We start from the raw sequence: 18,799 nt of genomic DNA, 5'->3' as shown, positions 1-18,799 counted from the left end.
AGAGTGTGGATTTGCAAAAAGAGTCTGGAGAGGTTTGCAAGGGTCCCTGTCACGATTCATCCCGAACAGCTCCGTCACAGAGGACTCTGTGATTTACGGACTGTTCCCAGGGATGCATTCAGCGATGGACATTGAGTGCTGCTGGAGGGTCATCAACTCGGTGAAAGACGCTCTGTGGTCTGCCCGAGCGTTGTTGACCACCCAGCAGAGCGAGATGTCCGTCAGGGAATGTTGCCAACTGGCCCGCTGCAGGCTGCAGTAGTACGTGCTGAGGGACGCACTGAAGCTCGGTGCAGACAACGCCAAGGCTCTGTGGGGGAGAACCACAGTCTAGGGTCCTTCCGCTGATGGACATGGGGGGCAGCGTGTGGTGGAGACGCCCCTCAAAATAAGGGAAGTGATTCCACGCCAGTGGGCCACGTGAGTGGCAAGGGTGGGGGTAAAATTGTGATTTTGGGAAACTGTATTGTCTGTTCTCAGAAAATAAGCATGCAGGTATAGCAGGCAGTGAAGAAAGCTAATGGCATGTTGGCCATAACAAGAGGAGTTGAGCTTTGGAGCAAACAGGTCCTTCTGCAGTTGTACAGGGCCCTTGTGAGACCACACCTAGAGTATTGTGTGCAGTTTTGGTCCCCTAATTTGAGGAAGGACATTCTTGCTATTGAGGGAGTACAGCGTAGGGTTACAAGGTTAATTTCCGGGATGGCGGGACTGTCATATGCTGAGAGAATGGAGCAGCTGGGCTTGTACACTCTGGAGTTTAGAAGGATGAGAGGGAATATTATAGAAACATACTAGACTAAGTGGGACCCGTTGGGTCCCAGCATCACACGGGAGGGCTGGTCACCCAACGCAATATTCCACCTCTCCACCAATTCCAATATTGCTGGCCAGTGGGGGGGGGTGCTTTCTGTTGCGCTTGTATGGGTGTTTTGGGCCGAAGGGACTGGTTTCCAGAGAGCTAGTATGGGCATTGTGGGCCGAATGGATTCTTGGGCTGGCAGCTCAGTCACTGAGGCCTGGTAGTAGAGTCACTCGGACTTGGCAGGCTGGCAGCTGAGAAACTGCCAGAAATTCTGCCCAAAACATGTGACAGGCTTTGTGAGAGAGAAAGGGGAGAGGATGGACTGAATGGATTATTGGGCTGGCACATCAGTCACTTACGGCTGGTGGGCTGGCAGCTCACTAACTCACAGGTGGTGGGCTGGCGGTGCAGTCACTCATGGCTGGTGGGCTGGCAGCTCACTAGCTCACAGGTGGTGGGCTGGCAGTGCAGTCACTCATACAATACAATACAATACAATACAATTCAATTTATTGTCATTTGGACCCCGTGAGGTCCAAACGAAATGCCGTTTCTGCAGCCATACATTACAACAAATAGACCCAAGACACAACATATTTTACATAAACATCCATCACATTGCTGTGATGGAAGGCCAAAAAAACTTCTCTCTCCACTGCACTCTCCCCCCCATGTCAGAGTCAAAGTCAAAGCCCCCGGCGGGCGATGGCGAATTGTCCCGTGGCCATTAAACCACGCCGGGTGATGCAAGTTCGCGCACCGGGTCTTGGTGTTAGAGCCCCCGGCGTGCGCTCGCAGCCCGCAGCCATTCCAAGCCGCGCGGGGCGGTGCTGTAAGGCCCCGCTCCAGGAGCTCTTCAACCCCGCAACTCGGGCGGGAGAAGTCGCCGTTGCGGAAGCCCCGAAAAGCGGTCTCCCTCCAGGGACCCGCGGGCTCCCGGTGCCGTCCGCCAAACCCGCAGTTGCAGCCACCGAATCTCCGGGGGTCGGGCCGCAGCAGCGTCCACCACAGCTCCACCCGCTCTGGACTCGGCCAGCTCCGCGACGGTGAGGTGAGTGACGGCACTGGAGTCCCCGGTTTTCCTGTTGGAGGCCGCTCCTCGTTGCAGCCCCAACGACAACGGAGACCCGACAAAGAAACCCGACCCCATGGCTGGTGGGCTGGCAGTTCAGTCACTTACAGCTGGTGGGCTGGCAGTTCAGTCACTTACAGCTGGTGGGCTGGCAGTTCACTTAGTCACGGGTGGTGGGCTGGCAGTTCAGTCACTCACGGCTGGTGGGCTGGCAGTTCAGTCACTCACAGCTAATGGGCTGGCAGTATCCTTAAAAAAATCACAAGCCATACGTGGATTTTGAATTACATTTTACTCAGATGCAAGTCAAGCAATAGCATAGTTTTTAGCTGTTAATTGGACATAATCAACCTCAGCAAATTGACAATATCCTATTGAAAGAGAGTGGGTGTTTAAGCTGTCAGGACATTTTATTATTTGCCAAAATATACCTCTCAATACCTTAATGATAGGAAACTTACTTTTCCACACACCACTCGTAAATCTGGAGATTTTTTTAATGATAAATTTAGCTTCTTAAGCATTTTCTTTTTGCATGTAAAAACCCACTTCAGAACCATGGGCGACTTTAAAATTTTACAGCCAGATTTAACACCTGAAACTTTTTAGATAGCAAAGGAATCAATAAAAAACACGAATAATGCCTTACTGTTGATGAAATGCAGTGAGCAATGCTATAATTCCCAATATTTTCGATCTCGATATCTGCACGGGCCAATGTTCACCAAGCACTTTCGCTGTTGTTGTCCCTTCAGCTCTCGCTTCTCTTTACCTTCATTTCACTTCATTTTTGGAATTCTGAAGTAGAATAGATGTCTCTCACTGTCAAGTCAAACTGTAATGAAAGGACTAATGCTAAATTAAAATCACAAGCGCACAATAGTAGGAAAAGAGCATATACCGTACAGGTGAAATGGACTTAAAAGGGGAGGAGTGCAGTGTATGTAATAGAAATGTTATTACCTGCCTCCAAGTTAAAATGGGGAGGAGTGTTATGTATGTAATAGAAGTGATGTTACCTGCCTCCAAGTTAAAGGGGTAGGAGTGTTAGGTATGGGATAATTAGGATAAGTAATTGGTATCTTGTGATGTCTTGGGCAAGTACGCATGAGCAGGGGGAGACTGGAGGTGGCGTCCTGCAGTAAAGAAGCTTGTATGATTCCTCCCGTGTCCGAGCCTTTATTCAAGACTGTTCAAAGCATCCGAATACACAACAATTGGCGACAAGGATAAAAGAACGAAGATAAGAACAAGGCCAGCAAGAAGAATCGAAAACAAAAGTTAAAAATAGTAGTATTTGGAAACAAGTGGAACAGCACCAAGCCAAATGGTTTTGAGTTGGCGCCAAAAAGAAAAAAGGTAGGAACGGGAAGCAATAGCTCAGGGAAGAGCTAGGAAAACAAGCAGGGGCAGTAAGGGTCACCAAGCACGGTGTCAGCTTACCTGGAATGTATCCAGGGCCGTGCAGCCCACAGCCAAGCCCAAGCAGCAGCCACAGACGTCAGGTGAGGGCCTAGTACTGTGTAGGCCACGGACAGGTCCAGAGAGCCACCAACAGAGGCGGAGTCTTCAGCCCAGCCGGGAACAGTCAACCCAGTGGGGGGAGAAAACAGAGAAAGCCCGGTCGGGATCAGAGTCAGCCCGACTGTGAACAGAAAAGCGGACAGGCACGCGAGAGAAGTTGACTTGCGGCTAATACTTGAGCAGTATAATCTAAGAGACTGTCCTAAAAACTGCCGTGATCGCCAGCAAAGGCGTGCAGGACTGATTATCTACAGCACCCGATTGGCAGCCGGTTTCACCTGCTAAAAGACTAAACTGTAAATACCTTAAGACCTACAACATCCAAATGCCTTCAAAGTAATGGCTGAAGTAATAAATCAAGTGGAACTGTAAATTAATTGCTGAATCTGCCAAAATAGTTTAGTTTAGTTTAGTTTAGTTTAGAGATACAGCGCGGAAACAGGCCCTTCGGCCCACCGAGTCCACGCCGACCAGCGATCCCCGCACACTAACACTACCCTACACACACTTGGGGCAATGTTACATTTATACCAAGCCAATTAACCTACAAACCTGTATGCCCTTGGAGTGTGGGAGGAAACTTAAGATCTTGGAGAAAACCCATGCAGGTCATGGGAAGAACGTACAAACACTGTACAGACAGCGCCCATAGTATCCCTTGATTCCGTTAGCCCAAAACACTAAATCCAACTCTCTCTTGAAAACATCCAGTGAATTGGCCCCCACTGCCTTCCGTGGCAGAGAATTCCACAGATTCACAGCTCTCTGTTTTTCCTCAACTCAGTCTTAAATGGCCTGATACCCCTTACTCTCAAACTGTGTGTGACCCCTGGTCTGGACTCCCTCAACATCGTGAACAGTGGGACACTGTGTTATCCAACGGGATGGATGAGGAACAACATGTGTGTGGAACTTTGCAGTTTTGCCCAGAGGGGCCTAGAAAATAGGTGCAGGAGGAGGCCATTCGGCCCTTCGAGCCAGCACCGCCCTTTCCTGCTCTTTGCAGCCCAATGAGTTGTCGGAGAGAATATATATACTCCGTCTGTCCACAAAATCAAAGCTCTCTTGATGTACTTAACTACTAACGGGGTATATTGCAGAGATGGGATGTTAATGAGTAGACCCAAGGATGCCTTTTAACACATAAAATGATAAAATTATACAATTATAAAAGGACTGGTCAAGCTAGATGCAGGAAAAATGTTCCCAATGTTGGGCGAGTCCAGAACCAGGGGCCACAGTCTTAGAATAAAGGGCAGGCCATTTAAGACTGAGGTGAGAAAAAACGTTTTCACCCAGAGAGTTGTGAATATGTGGAATTTCCTGCCACAGAGGGCAGTGGAGGCCAAGTCATGTTTCCTGCCTCTAGCATGTCCAAGCTCTTAATAATCTTATATGTTTCAATAAGCCATGATCACATTGAATGGCGGTGCTGTCTCGAAGGGCCGAATGGCCTACTCTTGCACCTGTTTTTATATGTTTCTGAGAATGTCTGTTAAACCCACACACACTGCAGCAGGGAGTAAAATAGTCGTGAAGTTTTAGAACAAACTCATTTAAAAAAAAGTTTTAGAACAACCTAATTTAAAAAAAATTAATCAACATTTTTTTTTTTCTGTCTGTTTCGAGGATCCGTGAATGAACACAAGGCGGCCAAATCTCTCCGGCCTTCCGACCGAGAGCCCGGGATGGAACCAGGAGTGCAGGCCAGCGCGGGAATTCTCAAGCCTTTCTCCCGGAGGGGAGGATGCAGCGAGGGAGGAGCGAAGATCGAGGGAGATTGGCAAAGGAGGAGGTTTGGCGGGCAGGAGGAGTCTCCGCTGGGCCGAGTGGCCGCCCACACCAGACCCCAGAAGATCACCTTCTGCGACGGTGGTCTCCAAGCCGGCGGAGGGGTCCCGCTGGCACCAGCTGCCCATGAGCGAACAGACACGACGCAAGGTGTACCGGCACCGGCGAGACCCCCAGCCGCGGAGGAGGGTCCACAGGTCGTGTTCCGACGAAGCCCTCCACACCATCTCCGAGGGTCCCGGCCAACGCCGTCTAGACCGGGCCGAGCCCACGCACGGACACGGGCAGGGGAGGGGCGAGGTTTGGCAGAGCGCCGTCTCGCCCCGGGGTACAGTAGCGTCTGGCTGCGGTGATGAGCCGGCGTGCTGCACCTCCTCCTCCTGCTCCTCCACTTCGTCCTCATCCTCCTCGGAGTCGGAAGAGGACGGGTACTTCCTCGGGCAGCCCATCCCGCGGCCCGTTGCCGGCAGCGTCCGGCGCTACGCCAGAGAGACGCGCAGACCGACGGTCCCCGCAGCCAGCGCCACGCCCGCATCGAGGGGCAAGGCTGAGAGGAAGAGGGAGGGCAGGAACAAAAACTGTACCATCGCCTAAAAACGGTACCACCCCCCGGGACAGCTGGACGCCAAGTGCAGGAAGGAACTGCAGATGCTGGTTTACACCGAACATACGCCACAAAGTGCTGGAGTAACTCAGCGGGACAGGCACCATCTCTGGAAAGAAGGAACGGGTTGAGACCCTTCTTGAAACTGATTCAGCGGAGAGGGAAACGAGAGATATGTACGGTGATGTGGAGAGATATAGAAATATGTTTCATTCATCTGTTCTATATCACTCTATATCTCCTCTCTCTACATCTCTCCCCCACCCAAGTCGTACCAGCTTCAAAGTCATCTTGTTAGAAACATAGAAACATAGAAATTAGGTGCAGGAGTAGGCCATTCGGCCCTTCGAGCCTGCACCGCCATTCAATATGATCATGGCTGATCATCCAACTCAGTATCCCGTACCTGCCTTCTCTCCATACCCTCTGATCCCCTTAGCCACAAGGGCCACATCTAACTCCCTCTTAAATATAGCCAATGAACTGGCCTCGACTACCCTCTGTGGCAGGGAGTTCCAGAGATTCACCACTCTCTGTGTGAAAAAAGTTCTTCTCATCTCGGTTTTAAAGGATTTCCCCCTTATCCTTAAGCTGTGACCCCTTGTCCTGGACTTCCCCAACATCGGGAGCAATCTTCCTGCATCTAGCCTGTCCAACCCCTTAAGAATTTTGTAAGTTTCTATAAGATCCCCTCTCAATCTCCTAAATTCTAGAGAGTATAAACCAAGTCTATCCAGTCTTTCTTCATAAGACAGTCCTGACATCCCAGGAATCAGTCTGGTGAACCTTCTCTGCACTCCCTCTATGGCAATAATGTCCTTCCTCAGATTTGGAGACCAAAACTGTACGCAATACTCCAGGTGTGGTCTCACCAAGACCCTGTACAACTGCAGTAGAACCTCGCTGCTCCTATACTCAAATCCTTTTGCTATGAAAGCTAACATACCATTCGCTTTCTTCACTGCCTGCTGCACCTGCATGCCCACTTTCAATGACTGGTGTACCATGACCCCCAGGTCTCGCTGCATCTCCCCTTTTCCTAGTCGGCCACCATTTAGATAATAGTCTGCTTTCCTGTTTTTGCCACCAAAATGGATAACCTCACATTTATCCACATTATACTGCATCTGCCAAACATTTGCCCACTCACCCAGCCTATCCAAGTCACCTTGCAGTCTCCTAGCATCCTCCTCACAGCTAACACTGCCCCCCAGCTTAGTGTCATCCGCAAACTTGGAGATATTGCCTTCAATTCCCTCATCCAGATCATTGATATATATTGTAAATAGCTGGGGTCCCAGCACTGAGCCTTGCGGTACCCCACTAGTCACTGCCTGCCATTGTGAAAAGGACCCGTTTACTCCTACTCTTTGCTTCCTGTTTGCCAGCCAGTTCTCTATCCACATCAATACTGAACCCCCAATGCCGTGTGCTTTAAGTTTGTAAACTAATCTCTTATGTGGGACCTTGTCGAAAGCCTTCTGGAAGTCCAGATACACCACATCCACTGGTTCTCCCCTATCCACGCTACTAGTTACATCCTCGAAAAATTCTATAAGATTCGTCAGACATGATTTACCTTTTGTAAATCCATGCTGACTTTGTCCAATGATTTCACCACTTTCCAAATGTGCTGCTATCCCATCTTTAATAACTGACTCTAGCAGTTTCCCCACTACCGATGTTAGACTAACTGGTCTGTAATTCCCCGTTTTCTCTCTCCCTCCCTTCTTAAAAAGTGGGGTTACGTTTGCTACCCGCCAATCCTCAGGAACTACTCCAGAATCTAAAGAGTTTTGAAAGATTATTACTAATGCATCCACTATTTCTGGAGCTACTTCCTTAAGTACTCTGGGATGCAGCCTATCTGGCCCTGGGGATTTATCGGCCTTTAATCCATTTAATTTACCCAACACCACTTCCCGGCTAACCTGGATTTCACTCAATTCCTCCAACTCCTTTGACCCGCGGTCCCCTGCTATTTCCGGCAGATTATTTATGTCTTCCTTAGTGAAGACGGAACCAAAGTAGTTATTCAATTGGTCCGCCATATCCTTGTTCCCCATGATCAACTCACCCGTTTCTGACTGCAAGGGACCTACATTTGTTTTAACTAATCTCTTTCTTTTCACATATCTATAAAAACTTTTGCAGTCAGTTTTTATGTTCCCTGCCAGTTTTCTTTCATAATCTATTTTTCCTTTCCTAATTAAGCCCTTTGTCCTCCTCTGCTGGTCTCTGAATTTCTCCCAGTCCTCCGGTATGCTGCTTTTTCTGGCTAATTTGTACGCATCATCCTTCGCTTTGATACTATCCCTGATTTCCCTTGTTATCCACGGATGCACTACCTTCCCTGATTTATTCTTTTGCCAAACTGGGATGAACAATTTTTGTAGTTCATCCATGCAGTCTTTAAATGTCTTCCATTGCATATCCACTGTCAACCCTTTTAGAATTAATTGCCAGTCAATCTTGGCCAATTCACGTCTCATACCCTCAAAGTTACCTTTCTTTAAGTTCAGAACCATTGTTTCTGAATTAACAATGTCACTCTCCATCCTAATGAAGAACTCAACCATATTATGGTCACTCTTGCCCAAGGGGGCACGTACAACAAGACTGCTAACTAACCCTTCCTCATTACTCAATACCCAGTCTAAAATAGCCTGCTCTCTCGTTGGTTCCTCTACATGTTGATTTAGATAACTATCCCGCATACATTCCAAAAAATCTTCTTCCTCAGCACCCCTGCCAATTTGATTCACCCAATCTATATGTAGATTGAAGTCACCCATTATAACGGTTTTGCCTTTGTCGCACTCATTTCTAATTTCCTGTTTGATACCATCTCCAACTTCACTACTACTGTTAGGTGGCCTGTACACAACACCCACCAGCGTTTTCTGCCCCTTAGTGGTTCGCAGCTCTACCCATACCGATTCCACATCCTGCAAACTAATGTCCTTCCTTTCCATTGCGTTAATCTCCTCTCTAATCAGCAACGCTACCCCAACTCCTTTTCCTTTCTCTCTATCTCTCCTGAATATTGAATATCCCTGGATGTTCAGCTCCCAGCCTTGGTCACCCTGGAGCCATGTCTCCGTGATCCCAACTATATCATAGTCATTAATAGCTATCTGCACATTCAACTCATCTACCTTATTACGAATGCTCCTTGCATTGAGACACAAAGCCTTCAGGCTTGTTTTTACAACACTCTTACCCCTTATACAATTTTGTTGAAAAGTGGCCCTTTTTGATTTTTGCCCTGGATTTTCCGGCCTGCCACTTTTACTTTTCACCTTGCTACCTATTGCTTCTACCCTCATTTTACACCCCTCTGTCTCTACGCTCACACATTTAAGAAACCCTTTCCCTTTAACTCCATCCTCCACTAGCCCATTCGACACCCCACCCCCCTTATTCAGTTTAAAACCACCCGTGTAGCAGTGGCAAACCTGCCTGCCAGAATGCTGGTCCCACACCTGTTAAGATGCAATCCATCCCTTTTGTACAGTTCCCCCTTACCCCAAAACAGATCCCAGTGATCTAAGAATCTAAATCCCTGCCCCGTGCACCAGTTCCTCAGCCACACGTTCAGGTCCCGTAACTCCCTGTTCCTGCTCTCGCCAGCACGAGGAACTGGAAGCAAACCGGAGATAACAACCCTGGAGGACCTGCTTTTCAGCATTTTTCCGAGCTCGCTAAAGTCACGCTGCAGAATATTCATCCCCTTCTTTCCGACATCGTTTGTGCCGACATGCACTACCACTTCCGGATGTTCACCTTCGCCCTTGAGGATTTTCTGCACTCTGTCCGTGACATCTTGGATCCTGGCACCAGGAAGGCAGCACACCATCCTCGCATCCCGTCTGTTGCCACAGAAACCCCTGTCCGTACCTCTCACAATGGAGTCTCCTACTACAATGGCGTTGCCTGCCTTAGGCCTTTTTGGTTTTGGCTCAACAGCCCTATTCGCATCACAAGCCAGTCCGCCGCCCAGTGTAAACACCTCTTCTGTCCCGACAGCTTCTAAGTGGGTGAACCTGTTCACAAGAGGTACAACCCCCGGGGACGTTGGCATTCCATGCTTCCCTCCCGTTCTCACTGTCTCCCACCTTCTCTCTTCCAGTACCTTAGGTGTAACAATCGTACTGTAGGACTTGTCGAGGAACGACTCCGTTTCTCGGACAAACCGGAGGTCATCCACTTGCTTCTCCAGTTCCCCAACACGGCCCTTTAGGAGCTCTACCTGGATGCACTTTTCGCATTTGTAGCAGCCAGAGGCACTAGCGGTGTCCTTGACCTCCCACATACTGCAAGCATCACACTGAATCAGCTTGCCTGACATCTCCTTCTTTCGTCTCTCCCTCTGCAGTGTTTTGCGTAGTCTCCTCTCCTCAGCCTCCTCTCCGAAGACTCTCATAGAAACATAGAAACATAGAAATTAGGTGCAGGAGTAGGCCATTCGGCCCTTCGAGCCTGCACCGCCATTCAATATGATCATGGCTGATCATCCAACTCAGTATCCCGTACCTGCCTTCTCTCCATACCCTCTGATCCCCTTAGCCACCAGGGCCACATCTAACTCCCTCTTAAATATAGCCAATGAACTGGCCTCGACTACCCTCTGTGGCAGAGAGTTCCAGAGATTCACCACTCTCTGTGTGAAAAAAGTTCTTCTCATCTCGGTTTTAAAGGATTTCCCCCTTATCCTCAAGCTGTGACCCCTTGTCCTGGACTTCCCCAACATCGGGAGCAATCTTCCTGCATCTAGCCTGTCCAACCCCTTAAGAATTTTGTAAGTTTCTATAAGATCCCCTCTCAATCTCCTAAATTCTAGAGAGTATAAACCAAGTCTATCCAGTCTTTCTTCATAAGACAGTCCTGACATCCCAGGAATCAGTCTGGTGAACCTTCTCTGCACTCCCTCTATGGCAATAATGTCTTTCCTCAGATTTGGAGACCAAAACTGTACGCAATACTCCAGGTGTGGTCTCACCAAGACCCTGTACAACTGCAGTAGAACCTCCCTGCTCCTATACTCAAATCCTTTTGCTATGAAAGCTAACATACCATTCGCTTTCTTCACTGCCTGCTGCACTCGAGCCAAAGACTCACACTTCCCTCACAGGGCACTTCCCTCACAGGGCACTTCCCTCACAGGGCACTTCCCTCACTGCCGCTCCCTAAGAGCAGTCTTACTTAAATTGACTGATAAATTGCCTGATTTACCAATTTACAAACCAAATTCCTCAGTTTTCAGCTGTTTTCCCAGCACTGATCCACTTCTCTCCTCCCACTTGGCTAGAGCCAATCAGTCGTATCTCTTGCTAACTCCTCCTGCTGCTGCTGTTGTTGCTCCCAAAGCTACAGCAGTTCTGAGTCAAGTCTGCCTGTCCTTGACCTGTACTTAAACTGTTTTCACTTCTCTCCTCCCACTTGGGCTAGAGCCAATCAGTCGTATCTCTTGCTAATCTCTTGCTAAGCAGCTGCTGCTGCTGCTGCCGCCGCCGCCGCCGCCGCCGCCGCCGCCGCCGCCGCCGCCGCCGCCGCCGCCGCCGCCGCTGCTGCCGCTGCCGCTGCTCCCAAAGCTACAGCAGTTCTGAGTCAAGTCTGCCTGTCCTTGACCTGTACTTAAACTGTTTTCACTTCTATCCTCCCACTTGGGCTAGAGCCAATCAGTCGTATCTCTTGCTAATCTCCTCCTGCTGCTGCTGTTGTTGTTGCTCCCAAAGCTACAGCAGTGAGTCTCATTGTCTTTAACTCATTTTCACCTAGCCCACAGCCAACGAAGGCTTGTTTCATGTGTTTAAGAAGGAACTGCAGATGCTGGAAAATCAAAGGTAGACAAAAATGCTGGAGAAACTCAGCGGGTGCAGCAGCATCTATGGAGCGAAGGAGATAGGCAACGTTTCGGGCCGAAACCCTTCTTCAGACATTTTTTTGCATATCTTTGATTCATTTGTTCAAAATCTCTCCACATCACCATTTCCCTTTCTCATGTCCAAAGGAAGGTCTCAAGCCGGAACGTCACCCACTCCTTCTACTCCACAGTGTTTGGTCATTGAGTGAAATCCAGTTCATCATTTCGGGGTGGATGAATCAGATCCCTTTCAAGCGGGGAATCTGCAGAAAAACATTAGAAGATTTGGCAGTGAAAAACTGCTGTGACCAGGAGATCTGGAAACCTGGAAAAGAGACAGTTAAGTCAAGATAAATCATGGCTGATGAAGTTACTGGAAAGTCAGCTGAGCATCTCAAGGTGGAGAGGACAACAGCAAAACGGGCATTCTCTCGCCTTGTTAACAGCATCATTAGGGACCATAAAGAAATGTCTGAAGAGGAGCTCAGGAACAATTTCAACAAACTCATGCAGGAGGCCGAAAAAGTCATGGAAGCCAATGATGATGCGGAGACTGGACTCATTGCAGAGCTGGAGGCGGAGCTGGACGCAGATGAGGAAACTGTGTTAACTGAACAGCAAAAAGCCGACCTGGCAAAGACTGCAAAGGAGTGTGAGTCAAAACTAAAAGAGGTCAAAGGGCTCACCCAGGACACTCTATGGGCAAACTTTGGAAATGTTGAATTATCCACCTCACTACAGACAGCAGATGGTGCATGTGAACTTGCTGCTGCCACCGCACCATCAAATAACAACCAAGAAGCATATGAATTCATGCTTAACCACCTGCACAAACTGGTAGAGACTGCAAAGGAGACATACAGTCGGTGGAAACGTTGGGTCCCTCTGGATGAGCAAGAGAGCTTCCAGAAACACCTAAGAACACTCGAGCTTCTCGTCCCCAAGCTGGTTTCCAGGAAGGCTGACTTCATACAGGCAAGAATAAAGAAGGACGCTGAAGGATTAGCACAAGCGGCGAATGCTTTCAATTATCCTTCACCAGCCATCAGACTGAGACCCACGGCCCTTCCTAAGTTTACTGGAAACAAGCGTGACTTTTATAGATGGAGGAAGGATTGGGAAGTACTGCAAAAGCAAGGTGAACCCACTGGATCAAATGAGGTGAAGAAGGTTCAATTGCTAGACAGTCTGGAAGACAAAATTACAAGAGACCTCCGCCTCACAAGTTATAACACTGCAGATGATATCTTTCGTGTCCTAGAGAACCGGTTTGGAAATCAAACAGCTATTGCTATTGAGATAGTGGAGGAGCTTCAGAGAATCCCACCTGTCAGAGGACATCAGCCACGTAAAATAGTGGAATTAATTCAAGCTGTGGAAAAGGCGCTTAAGGACTTGAGCGATCTCAGAGACACAGGCGCTATTAAAAATCCACTGATGACAAAATCAATTGAAACCAAGCTTCCAGAAACCCTCAAAAAGGAATGGCTGGTTTATGTAGCTGACAAGAGGAATGCTGTGGCACCAGAGAAACGGTTTGACAGTTTCTTGTCATTTCTCAAAGAGCAGGAGAGCATATACGAACAGCTCGAGCAACTGAGGGACGAGGAGCCGAGTAGAAAGGAAACTCGGTCTGAACCAAGACATGCCAGAACCAAGTCTACCAAGTCAGGAAATGACCACACAAGTTGTGTAGTCTGTGGTGACGTAAAGCATAAAAGGAAGCTGTACTTCTGCAAGCAGTTTCGAGGGCTAAAGCTGACAGAGAAAAGGCTGCAGTAAAGAAGTTGGGAGCATGCAAAAAGTATCTTGAAGTTCAGATAGATAGATAGATAGATAAATACTTTATTAATCCCCTTATTCAGGGGAAATTCTGATGTCCATGCAGCACACTAATAAAAATACAACACAGTATTCATAAAGGAATTCAACACCAAAACATCCCTCCACAGTGATTCCCACTGTGGGGGAAGGCACAAAGTCCAGTCCCCATCCTCTTGTCCACCCATAGTTGGGCCTATTGAGGCCTCCACAGTCGCCGCCACGGCGCCCGATGTTCTCGCCGGGTGATGGTACTCCGGCGTCGGGAGAACCCCCAGCAGCTTGGGGTGCCAGGAACGACCGCCTTCCCACCGGAGCCTGCGGCTTCCAAGCCACCAGACCACGCCAGACGGAGCTCCGCACACTGGTGATCTCGGCGAGATGTAAGTTCAAAAAAGTTCAAACGTCGCAGCTGGCCGCTCCGCAGAACCGCGGCTCCACGATGTTTTCCTCGGCGGTCCCAGCATACTGGAGTCCCAGCGCGGCGACCCAGGAAAGGCATCGCCCGCTCCGCAATAGCGCTCCAGCGCTGCACTGCCGCCAAAGCCGATGTTCTGGCCAGGTCCCCTCAGGGAAACGTCGCTCCAGGACCCGCTGGTAGGCCGCGAGGACAGGTCGAAGACGCTGCTCGGAGGAAGGCAACCCCTCCGACCAGGTAGGGACTTAGAAAAGCAGTTTCCCCCTTCCCCCCCACCACCCCCCACACATAAAAGATTTAGACCCCCTGACTGTACATTTAACGTACTAAAAATAATAAAAAAGAAGGGGAAAAAACGGACAGCTGCAGGACAGGCAGCCGTTCAGGACAGCGCCTCCTTCATGATGATGGTTCATACTGCAAACCTGCATATCTGTGTAAAAATCAAATCTGCAAGGATGAACAGACTCCTGAGCATCATTATTATCCGTGCCCCAATTATGAGATGAGGAAAAGCAATGTGGATCAGAGAAGGAGTAAATTTGGTCCAGAGGAAGATAAAGGCAAGAAGAAATATACAGTGGACCAAGAGGAGTTTTTCAGCAAACTTCCACCAGAGTTGGCAAAACAATGCCGAGGTGTGTTCTCCAACACTGCATCAAGAGCCTTCAACACTGCAAAGCATCAGCCAAGCCTCCTAAAGGAAGGTGGACTGCAAGAGCATCCAGTGATTATGATGCTTCTGGAGGTCGTAGCAAATGCTGGACAAAAGGTTGGGACATTAATTGACTTGGCTTCAGATACCAACTACATAACTCACAAGGCTGCGAGTAGACTGAACCTTAGGAGTGAAGACATCACGCTTATCGTCCATGGAGTTGGGGGGATGAAGGTCCATGTAGAGACGAGGCGCTACCTTCTAAAGATCCGAGTGAAGTCTCCCAAGGGCACACTCAAGTCGCACCAGTTAGTTTGTTATGGATTGGATAGCATTGCAGATGTTCACAAACATGTGACAACACAGCAGCTGCAAATGTTCTTTCCAGACGTCCCACTTGAGGAACTTGTGAGACCAAAAGAGATACATTTGCTCATAAGCCATAGAGAAGGTCAGCTAGCACCTCAGAGGATTAGAACCGTTGGAGATCTCATTCTGTGGGGTGGACCACTGGGAAAGACTGTTGGAGGCTGTCATCCTGAGCTGTTTGAGGAGCTTACCATGTCAGCCCACATGTCCAAAACACACTTCGCAAGATCAATGAGAGCAGCTGCTTTAAAGTATGAGGAGCTCACTGCCCCAGTCCCTGAGGAACTTTCGCCAAACGGACAGGTCGCCGTCAAAGTCCAGAAGTCACGTACATCAACCGCCAATCGGGACTTCTTGGATTGGTGGAAGTGGGATAGCATTGGAGCAGCATGCGAGCCAAAGTGCGGGGGTTGCCGCTGTGGAAACTGCCAGCCAGGCGGAAAAGAAATGACTCTTGCTGAAGAGAGAGAGCTCGAAGTGGTAAGGGAAGGCCTCACCTACGTAACAGGAGACCGTCACAGTAAAGACCCACATTGGCATGCTAGCTATCCTTGGTTGGAAGACCCAGCTTCTCTACCAAATAATAAAAGGACAGTGGAAGCCACATTTCTCAGGACGGAGAGGCAGCTATCCAGAGAACCTGAATGGAAAAGTGCCTACACAGCTCAGGTGCACGACATGGTGGACCGAAAGGCTGCAATCAAATTGTCTGAAGACATGATTGCAAACTGGAAGGGACCAGTGTGGTATGTGAGTCACCTTATTGCTCCAAACCCCCACTCTGTCACAACCCCAGTGAGACTAGTGTGGAACAGCAGCCAAAAGTGCAATGGTGTCAGCTTAAATGATTTGCTGATGAAAGGTCCAGACGTCCTCAACCAAATTCACGCCGTCCTCCTCAGATTCAGAGGTGGAATCTATGCTGCTCTGGGAGACAAAGAAGATGTATAACTCAGCCTGGTTGGAGGACCGTGAAGTACACTTACACAGATTCCTCTGGCGAGATTCCGAGGACGAGGAGCTGGGAGAGTATGCTATCACAAGAGTGAACATCGGAGACAAACCTACGGGGTGCATTGCACAGTTGGCAATGAGTGAGACTGCTAATCTTCCTTCTTTTACCCACCTCAAGGATGAGCAGCAAGTACTCCAGAAAGACAGCTATGTTGACGACATCCTCACATCTCACAACAGCCTTGACCAGTTGAGAATCATCACAGTAAATGTGGAACAAATCCTGAAAGCTGGTGGGTTTGAGCTCAAGCCTTGGGTTCTGTCTGGCCAAAGTGGGAGGAAGGAGGACAATGATGCTTTAAAGAAAAGCAAAACAAAAACCATGATCCTACCAAACCAAATGCATGATGATGATATCAAGGCACTTGGTCTGGGCTACATTGTTGAAGAGGACATGCTCCACGTTATGGTGGGAATCAATTTCTCCAAGAGAAAGAAAAAGATGCGGCTTGGTCAAGGCCTTCTACAAGAGCAAATCAAAACAGATGCCAAATCCCCTAACAAGAAGAGAGCTTCTCAGCCAGGTAGCAGGGTTATATGACCCCGTCGGCATAGTGGCTCCTGTTAAGCAAAAGGGAGCGATTCTAGTACGCAGAGCTTTCCAAGAAGCAAAAGAGGGAAGCTGTTCGGTCAGAGACACATGGGACATGGCACTCTCAGATGGACTCAGGGAGGATGCAATTAAGCTCTTTGACGAGTATGTACAACTTGGAAAAGTCAAGTTCGTCAGGGCACTGACTCCCTCTTGCTCCGCAACTGAACCCTTGGGAATCACCTTTTCTGACGGAAGTGAACACACCTACGGGGCGGTGATGTACCTGAGATGGGATTCAGACCATGGCCCAATTGTCAGATTTGTGGAATCCAAGGCCAAGTTAACTCCCTTGGACCACAGAGGAGATGCTGTTAAAGCAGAGTTGTGCGGAGCAGTGTTCGCCTCACGCTTGAGGAAGTATTTCGAGCTACACAGTCGAATTCAAGTGGAGAAGTGGTATCATCTTGTGGATAGCCAAACAATCCTTGGTGCAATACAGCGGGAAAGCTACGGATTTCAGACATTCTTCGCCAATCGGATTGGAGAGATTCAAACAAGCACCAACATTCAGGACTGGCGGTGGATTCCTGGCCCACAAAACATCGCTGATGTAATCACCAGAGGTGCCAGCCCTCAAGACCTTGATCAGTATTCGGAGTGGCAAAATGGACCGAAGTTCCTGGTGTTGCCTGTGAGTGAGTGGCCAATAAAATCAGCTAAAGAACTGGCTGCCACTGCCAGAGAGAACATCAACAAGTTACAGAAGAAAGCTTTTGTTGCAGCACTATCAAGAGGCAAAGTAGAGAAACAAGAACCGGAACCAACAAGCCCAAAGAGACCACCTGCAGGGTCAGCTATTCAGAACCTTGTTGATGTCAAGCGGTTCAGCATTCTAACTCGACTGATCAAGACAGTCGCATGGATTTGGAGAGCAGCGAAGAGGTTTCTTGGCAAGAACAAAGCCCTAAACGATCCAAAGTGGGAGGCCATCTCTTTGACAGGAGTCATTACAGTAAGAGAACGAGAAAATGCTCTAAAAGACATTTTTTGTGCTGCGCAATTGGGCACAACTTTCCCAAGCACCACAACAGATCGACTGGTAGCCTATAAAGACCAAGATTCTGGGCTGATGGTTTGTGGTGGCAGAGTGCAGAGCTTTGAAGAGGATAAAGTTGCTGTTCCCATTCTGCCCGTTGAGGCCTGGGTGTCCATGCTGCTAGCTCGGGAGGCTCACAGGGAGAGTCATGACGGAGTGGCTGGGACCTTGCTTAAAATGAGAGGAAAGGCTTGGGTCATAAAAGGAAGGAGAATTGCTCAAAAAGTCGTTGATCACTGCATAATCTGCAAGAAAGCAAAGGCAAAGAAATGTCAACAAGTAATGAGTGATCTGCCGCCTGAAAGAACTGAACCTGCTGCTCCTTTTGAGTTTATAACAGTAGACCTCTTTGGACCCTACCACGTACACAACGACGTTCAGTACATCACACCAAATACTCTTCTGCTTGGCCGAGCATCTCAGTGCAGAGACATTAAGACTTTTGACTTTTCCAGCTACCCCATCAAAAGACTTAGAACAATGCAGTCAGAGGTGAACAAGTTTTGGAAGAGCTGGAGCCAACTCGCTGGTCCTAACTTGTTTATAAGGAGCAAGTGGCACACCACTCAGAGAAATGTCACTACCGGAGACATTGTCTGGTTAAGTGACCAAAATGCACCCAGGGGGCAATTCAAGCTGGGCAGAGTCACCAGCTCCAAACCAGACCGCAAAGGCATCGTGAGAGACGTTAATGTACGGATCTTCCCAAGTTACTCCATTCCTCTGACAAAGGCTTTGAAAGGAAGGGCAAGGCATTCCACTCAGGGGAAGGAGAGGATCCAAGCCATGGTTGTTCACAGGGATGTTAGGCGGCTGGTTGTCTTACTTCCAGTAGAAGAACAAGAAAGCAATGCATCAGGAGACCAAGTTCAAACCTAGACTTCAAAGTTTGACTTTAAAGCGTCGATCTCACAAGTGGTTCCATTGGAAGATCGAGTGGGAGGTGTCAAGTCAAACTGTAATGAAAGGACTAATGCTAAATTAAAATCACAAGCGCACAATAGTAGGAAAAGAGCATATGCCGTACAGGTGAAATGGACTTAAAAAGGGAGGAGTGCAGTGTATGTAATAGAAAAGGTATTACCTGCCTCCAAGTTAAAGGGGGAGGAGTGTTAGGTATGGGATAATTAGGATAAGTAATTGGTATCTTGTGATGTCTTGGGCAAGTACGCATGAGCAGGGGGAGACTGGAGGTGGCGTCCTGCAGTAAAGAAGCTTGTATGATT

General features: G+C 48.7%; 1 long non-coding RNA gene across 1 annotated transcript; it reads left to right on the top strand.

Annotated features, from left to right (window-relative positions):
• The first annotated feature begins 2,866 nt into the window (after positions 1-2,866).
• LOC116979284 lies at positions 2,867-18,799 on the top strand. The gene is made up of 2 exons (XR_004413671.1): positions 2,867-2,915; positions 18,622-18,799. It is a non-coding gene; the product is annotated as an uncharacterized LOC116979284 (long non-coding RNA).

This window comes from Amblyraja radiata, chromosome 12 (genome assembly GCF_010909765.2).
Source record: "Amblyraja radiata isolate CabotCenter1 chromosome 12, sAmbRad1.1.pri, whole genome shotgun sequence".
In the NCBI taxonomy this organism is placed as follows: domain Eukaryota; kingdom Metazoa; phylum Chordata; class Chondrichthyes; order Rajiformes; family Rajidae; genus Amblyraja; species Amblyraja radiata.
Note: the sequence above shows the minus strand (reverse complement) of the source record. Positions and strands in the feature narration are given on the sequence as shown.